At 28.7% G+C, this 7,868-nt stretch overlaps 1 protein-coding gene across 2 annotated transcripts in view; it reads left to right on the top strand.

The window, feature by feature from the left end:
* Nucleotides 1-6,186: 6,186 nt before the first annotated feature.
* Nucleotides 6,187-7,868, top strand: part of LOC144848764 (transcription factor SOX-5-like) — a 63,052-nt gene continuing 61,370 nt past the window's right edge. Inside the window, exon 1 of one of the 2 annotated variants that reach the window (XM_078705676.1) lies at nucleotides 6,187-6,785. The gene's annotated coding sequence lies outside the window, so the exon portion shown is untranslated. Of the gene's footprint in view, nucleotides 6,790-7,868 lie in introns of both variants that reach the window. The other variant, XM_078705675.1, reaches the window with a different exon arrangement.

Raw genomic sequence — 7,868 nt, 5'->3', positions numbered from 1 at the left:
AAAGTGTCAGGATCACAGGAGCAAAAAGTTACATTGAAAATTGAATTATATTATAGCAGAAAAGAAAAGACAAAAAAAAAGCAACATCGCTTTAGATAAATTAAAAGTGTTGGGATCACAGAAGCAGAATAAAAAAGTTAAATGAAAAATCATATTATAATAGCAGATAAGACTCAAAGAGAAAAGACAAAAAAATAAAAAACACTGCTTTAGGTAAAAGATGCAGAAGATAAACTTTAATGAAAAATTTAAAAGTAAAAAAAATAATAAAAAAATAAAAAAATAAACCAAGATTTCAATTATTTTAGGACATAGATGTAAAATGTTAATACTTTTGTGGATGTCATGAAGTTTCAACAAAAGGGATTAATAACTGAATATAAAAACCTCTAGGAAATAGACAACCTTGTCATATTCTAAGTCACCATGTCTACAATCAAATTATACTATACTTGGAAAATTTCAATTTAAAGAAAAGAAGATTTTTTATCAGAAATAAATATAATCACATCAGTCAGGATGTGTTTCATTATGGGGAAAAAAAGGTTTTTATATTTTACAATAATATATTTTAAATTCTCAATATTGATTTATCTATTTTACTAAATTGTTTTCTATGTTTGAAGCACATTTTAAAATATGACCCATATTTTATATTATATTACCGAGAAATAACTGTTTTTAGAGACTAAAATGTTTACATCCGTTAAAGAATATTTCATTCTATTATTTTTAAATGAACGTCAAATAGAATAAAACGTTGGAAAATTATATTGCATATGTGTTACAATTTGTAGATATTGTATTTGATAAGATTTCACTAAGGAATTTTTACCTCTGCAGACAATTCCAAAAGCTAAGATTTATGGCGACTAACAACGCTCTAGAATTCATCATTTTTCAGTTTTCACTTCTTAACATGGTCGCTAACAATCCTAAGAGGAATCAAGTTTTGACAATTAGTGTGCGTTAGTTTGTTTCCGTTTTTATGATGTATTCATGTAGTATGGATAGTGGAATATCAGTTTCCTATCTATCAATTCTAAATATACTCTAGACATTATAAAATTGATTTTTATATTTAAATTTGAAAATGCTGTTTATCAATAGCACGAAGAATTTAGAAAAACCACTTAACATTCTTTTTGGAAAGGAATAAATTTATTAAATAAAGTTTGTGTTTTGTAAAAAATGTATTAATACGAGTGCATTTATTTTATGTTATTATTAATATTGTGGAATGTTTTTAATGCTTTAAACTCCTTAAATGTAATATTTGTAATTTTAAATGTTTGTGGACAAATCATAAATATTACTTTTATTACGAAAGTAAATTGACAGTTCTGGAGAATAAACAAATAGTTTTGATCTAAAAATTAAGAGATTCTTGAATAATATTAATTACCAATTATAGTTAATTATACATTAGCTGTTTATTAAGTATTATTACTGCAGCAACTATATGTTACTGCAGTAGAAAAATCTTTACATATCCCTAAAATAAAGAAATTGATTGTAACAGATTTGTCATGAGAAGAAATTTGTTGTAAAATGGATGCTAAAAATGCCATCATTACACAAACAAATAACTCTGATTAATCCATTCATTATATATTAGCTTTGACGATCTTAGACGGAAAGCGGGATGGCTTCGGCACTATCCATCACAAGATATTTAAAATACTTCCCAAAATGCAATAATTCAAAGTGAACACAATACTATTTGTGAAAGTCAAGCAATCTATTGGCAAAAGCATAAATTGTTTGTAGACATAAGGCATTACTACAACATAATTGCAAGTGAACATTGCAATTTATGGGATCGAGTTTATAGCAAGGTTAAAAATGATGAATATATTTTTGAGAGAGACATACATTTAGAAAGAAGAGATAAATAGGGAGAGAGAGAGCATTAAAAAGAAAAAACAAAAATGACATGACAATTGGGATAGGTTGCGGAAGAGAAAAAACTAATTTAGTATAAAACATGATTTAAATATTCAAATTCAACTGGAATATCACTCACCCAATTTAAAAGTATGTTATTTTCGTTTAACAATAAAGTAAACATGATTGTAAATGTTTCTGGTTTGTAATTAACAATGTGTAAAAAATTCTTTTTATCAAACCAATTGCGAGATTGGATGGTAAATAGACGAAACCGTCCAGAAAATAATCTCGTAATTCATACCATTGGTTTGATAAAAAGATTTTTTTACACAAAAAAGTAAACGTTTAAAACTTAATGATTTAAATAATGTTTGCCAGTTTAGAGATTGAATACATTTAAATTTTAAATTTTACCAAATGGGATTTGAAAACCTTTTGAACGGTGCAGAAAAAAGAAAAGAAAAATGACTTCTGGGAAATTTTTTCTAGTGTTCCAGACCCCCTTAAAGTTTTGCATGTTGACAGTACATTGATACAAAAATATGAAAAAGTATTTTAAATTTTATCAACAAACATGAAATATGGAGACTCATTGATGCTAGGAAGTACAGATAGGGTATTTACTTGAATTATGTTTTTTGACTAAATTAGTTTTTCAAAATAACATCTTTAAGAACATAATAGGTTATTTAATGCCTTGTTATGGCATATTTGGCAGATTTACTGAAGGTAAATCAATTAAAAAAATTATGTTATGATCTTTTACCATTTGATAGTACTACTTACTTTTCCAAACTTGTGCTATTTTTAACATATATAATTATTAATAAACCCTAAACTGAGATAATGCCAAAGTAGTATAATTTATTATAGATATTCATAAATGAACTACATTTATAGAACAAAATTGCTGGTACTGTATATTCAATATAAATGTGTTGCCATGGTAACAACATATTGGTGAACGTGGGGACTAGATGGGATTTTCTGTTATTTAAGAGTTTATCAAAAAGTTTATTAAAACAATTCTCCGATATTGTTTAAAATAATCTTCATAAAAAAAATGATGCTGTTTTCTTTTTTTCTGTATTTGTATCATTTTTTGTTGTTTTTTTTGTTCATTGTAAAGTTTCTTGGCGTTTTCCAATATTATTATTATTTGTCCAACAGAATGAGCTGAATTGAACTAAACAAATTAAGACAATTGAATGGTATTGTTCTTGAAACATTGTAATATGAATCACATATCTGTCAAGGTCAATTATTATGTAACACATTGTTAAGAGACAATGGCTAGGTTACATTAGTATTGTTGGCATCAAGCATTCCATGCAAGTAAAAAGGTGTCATGTATTTTAAAACCCGACCCAGCTGAAATATATATATATATTATTATCAGCCTGTAATTGGTGCCTTGCACTGTTGGTTGTAAGAATAAAGAAGACTTTTGTTTTTCAAAAATCTTTTTATTTATCTTAAAATTTTGATTATTTTATTCTTGATTTTTAGTAGTTTTAGTAAAAATATTATTTAACTAAAGTTAATTCCTGGTTTTACAGGTAGAGAGTATTACAATTTATACTGTTTTTTATAGGTTCTACTTTTGAAATGTTTTATGAAATAAAATAATTTTATTTATTAGAATGGCATTTTTGTAGCAATGGTACTACAGGGCCAAATAAACAGATTGCAGTAGGGCCTACAGAAAATCATTAAACAAAAAACTAAAATCTATAAAAGAGGTAAAGAAAGTTACAAATTAGGCAACAAAACAAAACAATTCCTCTGATACCTGGTTTATTATTAAGCAGAGGGCAGCATACCAGTTTTTAAATTTACCATGGTAGATTTTAACAGATCATTATTCTAATCATTTACTTGTTCAAAATATTAAAGGAGAAATCTGGTATAGGACAGTCCATTAAAATCAGATTGTGGTAAATTAGCATGACAGTAATAAGCGAGCACTCTCTTCTGTCATCTTCCAATAAGTTATACCTTTGTATGATTCCGTCTGCTGCCAGCTGTTCTAACCAATGACAACACTCCTTGTATTATGTGTAGATAAGTACTAACACAAGAATCTGGCCACAAGCAACCAGTTTGGAACTCTATCTTCTTAGCTAGACTGCCATCAGTGGAACAATACACACTGTTGTTATGTAACAGTGTCTGGTGTTTTTTAATAATGACCTATTGTTATGTGTTGTAACTCATTAGCATATTTCTACTATTGTGAAGTGCCTTCACTGTCTGTGTGTGGAGACAGTGTACTATCGTGTGTAGAACAGTGAGTGTGTTTGTTGATTTACTCTGTGAAGAAAGCCTACCAACCACATTTTTAAACTAAGGTATGTACCTTTTTAGATGTTTTTTTCAACTAGGTAATGTCAGTTTGATATTTCTAGCATATAGAAGGAGTGATTTGTTATTTTTCTTTAAAAAATGATTTAAATGTGAAGCTAAGAGGCTACCAAACAGGAATTTCCATATTTTAACTGAGAGAGGTATGCATGGGGTTTTCCTGATTTGACCAAGTAAAAAGATAGCAGTTAGTGTAGGGAAAAAGTTCTGTAGTTTTAGCTTTATTATTAAGCTGTTCATACTTCCTCATATTTGACCACATTTGTTTATTTACAAGATTCATTTACAAGATTCATTTACCATACTAAAAACAATTCAGTTTTTGAATAAAATAAACAGTAGTGGATTTTAAAGATGACCTCATACTCATGTCTTGACAATATTATATTTACTATTGTCTTTTTTACAGTAAATTAAAATATTCTGTCTGATTATCCCAAAATCTATATTAAGGTATATATTTTTTGTATGGCATTGATTATAGCATATTGAATAGGAATATAGTAGCAATGTAAACTGTACTAAATGGTCTGACATATTTTGCAGTTTGTCTGATAGAAATATTTGTAGGCCCTACTGTTATAGTAACTTCAAATATTGTGTTTTTAACAGCCTTTGTTTGTAGAACCATGGTTAATCATTGCTAATCACTACACCTGGTGCACATACATATTTCTATACAATATTAATGGTTATGATTGTTACATGTTAAACCTTGATTTTGGGCTCAGCAGGATGTTTATATGTTTTGAATTATTTGTTTACATCATTAAAACGTTCTGTACAAGGATGTACACAGGTACAGGAATAAAAAGGTTTGGGTGGAAAAATGTTTAAAAAGTAGGGCAAACATTTAAAAAATAGTTAATGTTAGGATTTTACAGTACTTTAATAAGTTACTGCATCCCACAGTATGTAAAATAGGAGATTTAAAGTTAAACGTTTTAGTCTAGCTAGGGAGATATGTAAAATAACATACACACAAAGATATGAGGAATCAGTCTACTGTACGAACCTGCAACATTTTGAAAATTACAATGCAAAAAGATTTTTAGATTAAGTTCAGTAATTTGTATAAATTGGGCCCCCTATTTCAAAATACTGGATTCACAACTTATAATAACAAAAACAAAACCTGATTTTAAGTTTCTTGTAATCATGTTATTGTATTGTTTAAATGGAAAACTGATTTATTTTGCAAATTAGGTGAACTTCGTAAAGCCATTGTCATCATCGAATCACGCAACAAAACACAGGAGAGTTAAGTTGATGAGAAACAGAATTTTTTAATATTCTTTAGTCTACCAAGAAATAAATCAATAGAATGGTAATTTGAAAATGTCAAAAACTAATTCTAATATTGTCTTTGACAGATAACTATTTTATTTTAAAATAATGTTTTTGGTAAAATTCGCTAATGTGAACCAGTTTTTGTTTTTCTCTCTAAAAGTACCAATTTCAACAATATTGTTTTATACAGTAGAACCTCTATTAAGCTCTGTCTACACCATCAAATTTTATGTGCCCATAAATGGACATAATGATGTCATATCACTACCATATTTGGGCATATCACTACCATATTTGAAAACATCACACTTTGTCAAACGAGTTTGATAGTGTGGACAGAGCTTTAGAAGTGTCCCCTGAATAGAGGTTGACAATGACATTAATAGTATTAAAACATTTCTCCTTCACTGGAAACTGTCACCTTTAAAAGGAGTGTCTTGAGTAGAGGTGTCCTACTTTTTAGTTGTATAATAACACTAAAACATCTACCAATGTCGATTAAAAAATATAGTGTAGACCATTATATTATGTACTGTATGTTATGTGAAAAGAAGCTGTTCTTAAGAAATTGTATATTGGAATTTTAAGTAGGTTTGGTTGGTATCCATCCAACCATGTAAATAAAAATGTAACCAACTTTATGGAAGATAAAAACAGATGGCCCCAAATTAACCTATCATTTAATTCTTATCTTCCCTTTAATTATGTCAATGACATACTTTAATTGTCTTTGCAATGTATTCACCTGGTTTTTGTAATCAAGGACCACACAGATTGAAAACCCCTTGAAATAACAGGGCCTCTGAAACAATAAGCTTTTACTTCCTCTGTCAAAAAGCTTTGTTTAGTAAATATTGAAATATTACCAGAGAAACCAGGTCTTTCAATGAAACAATGGAATTATTTCCAGTCATGACGTAAGTCGGTATTGTATTTTTTCTGAGTGTTAGTTCAATTGCCTGATAAATGTGTGGATATCCGAGCAACAAAAGGCGTTTTTATCAATAACCTATTGTTGTGTTCTCTGCTATTCTTTTATCCTCATCCATTCAGAGAGGAGAAAGCAGTTGAATGCTTTCAGTCTCTCAAAATGTCAAAGGTCAAGCCTGGGCTGCATTCTTGCGTGTGTTAAAGACAAATAAACGATAGCGATGTCAGTAGACTCCCACATGTCATTAGGATTTCATTTAGAGAGAATGTTTTTATTGTGATCGTAACAAATGGGTAGAGCAGAGAAACCGGTCAGTAAGTCCTTTTGTCTTTCTGTTTTTTATGTACTTCATGTGGTAAAGGGTTAATCTCAGCTGGTACCAGTTATAACAGGAGGGTGGTCTGTCATGTCAATATCCCTGGCCTGAATTTAACTACAAGGTCACCTTATAAATAAGAATCTGTATAAAACAAAAAGTACCTTTTAAAATGATTAAGTCTGTGAGTTTATATAAAAAAGAGGAGAAAAAAGGGTGTTTTTATTAGTACAACTACATCGAGCAGTATACTACTAGTTTGCCGGCTGAGTACTTTCCACTCGGATACAGACAGCATCGTCGTCGTAGTCGCCGTAATTGCAAATTGAAAAGTGCTGGATTAATTGCTAGTGTCACTTTCCTCTTCCTGTAAATAGACTACGAGCGGAAACAATGACGGCTATTGTTATGCATCGGAATGGTTGCATCAAAATCTTGTTTGATTCAATATTATGCATTCTTAGTCAGATTGCAAATGCATGCTGTAGACTGTATATTACATTCTGATGCATGTAATGCAGTATATTAATAATATTGCTATTTTCTGCAAACACCTTTTTATTCTCAACAGACTACAGTAAATTATCATATTGTTTTAATCTGTACTATTTCAAATAATTAATTTGATTTGAATAATTTGATAAATTAACTATGTTTATTCATTATTAAACATAGCTAAATATTAATATTGCTTTTTTCTGCAAACACCTTATTCTCAACAGACTATAGTCAATTATCATATTGTTTTAATCTGTACTATTTCAACTAAATTAATTTGATTTGAATGATTTGATAAATTAGCTATGTTTATTCCTTATTAAACAGAGCTAATTTTTAATTTTCCTATTTTCTGCAAACACTTTAATATTCTCAACAGACTATCTATAATGAATTATCATATTGTTTTAATCTGTACTATTTCAACTAACTAATTTGATTTTAATAATTTGATAAATTAGCTACGGTATGTTTATTCATTATTAAACATAGCTAATTATTAATATTGCTATCTCTGCAAACACCTTAATATTCTCAACATACTACTGTATAGTAAAAAATTATCATATTGTTTTAATC

The sequence above is a fragment of the Antedon bifida genome, chromosome 7 (genome assembly GCF_963402885.1).
Source record: "Antedon bifida chromosome 7, ecAntBifi1.1, whole genome shotgun sequence".
In the NCBI taxonomy this organism is placed as follows: domain Eukaryota; kingdom Metazoa; phylum Echinodermata; class Crinoidea; order Comatulida; family Antedonidae; genus Antedon; species Antedon bifida.
Note: the sequence above shows the minus strand (reverse complement) of the source record. Positions and strands in the feature narration are given on the sequence as shown.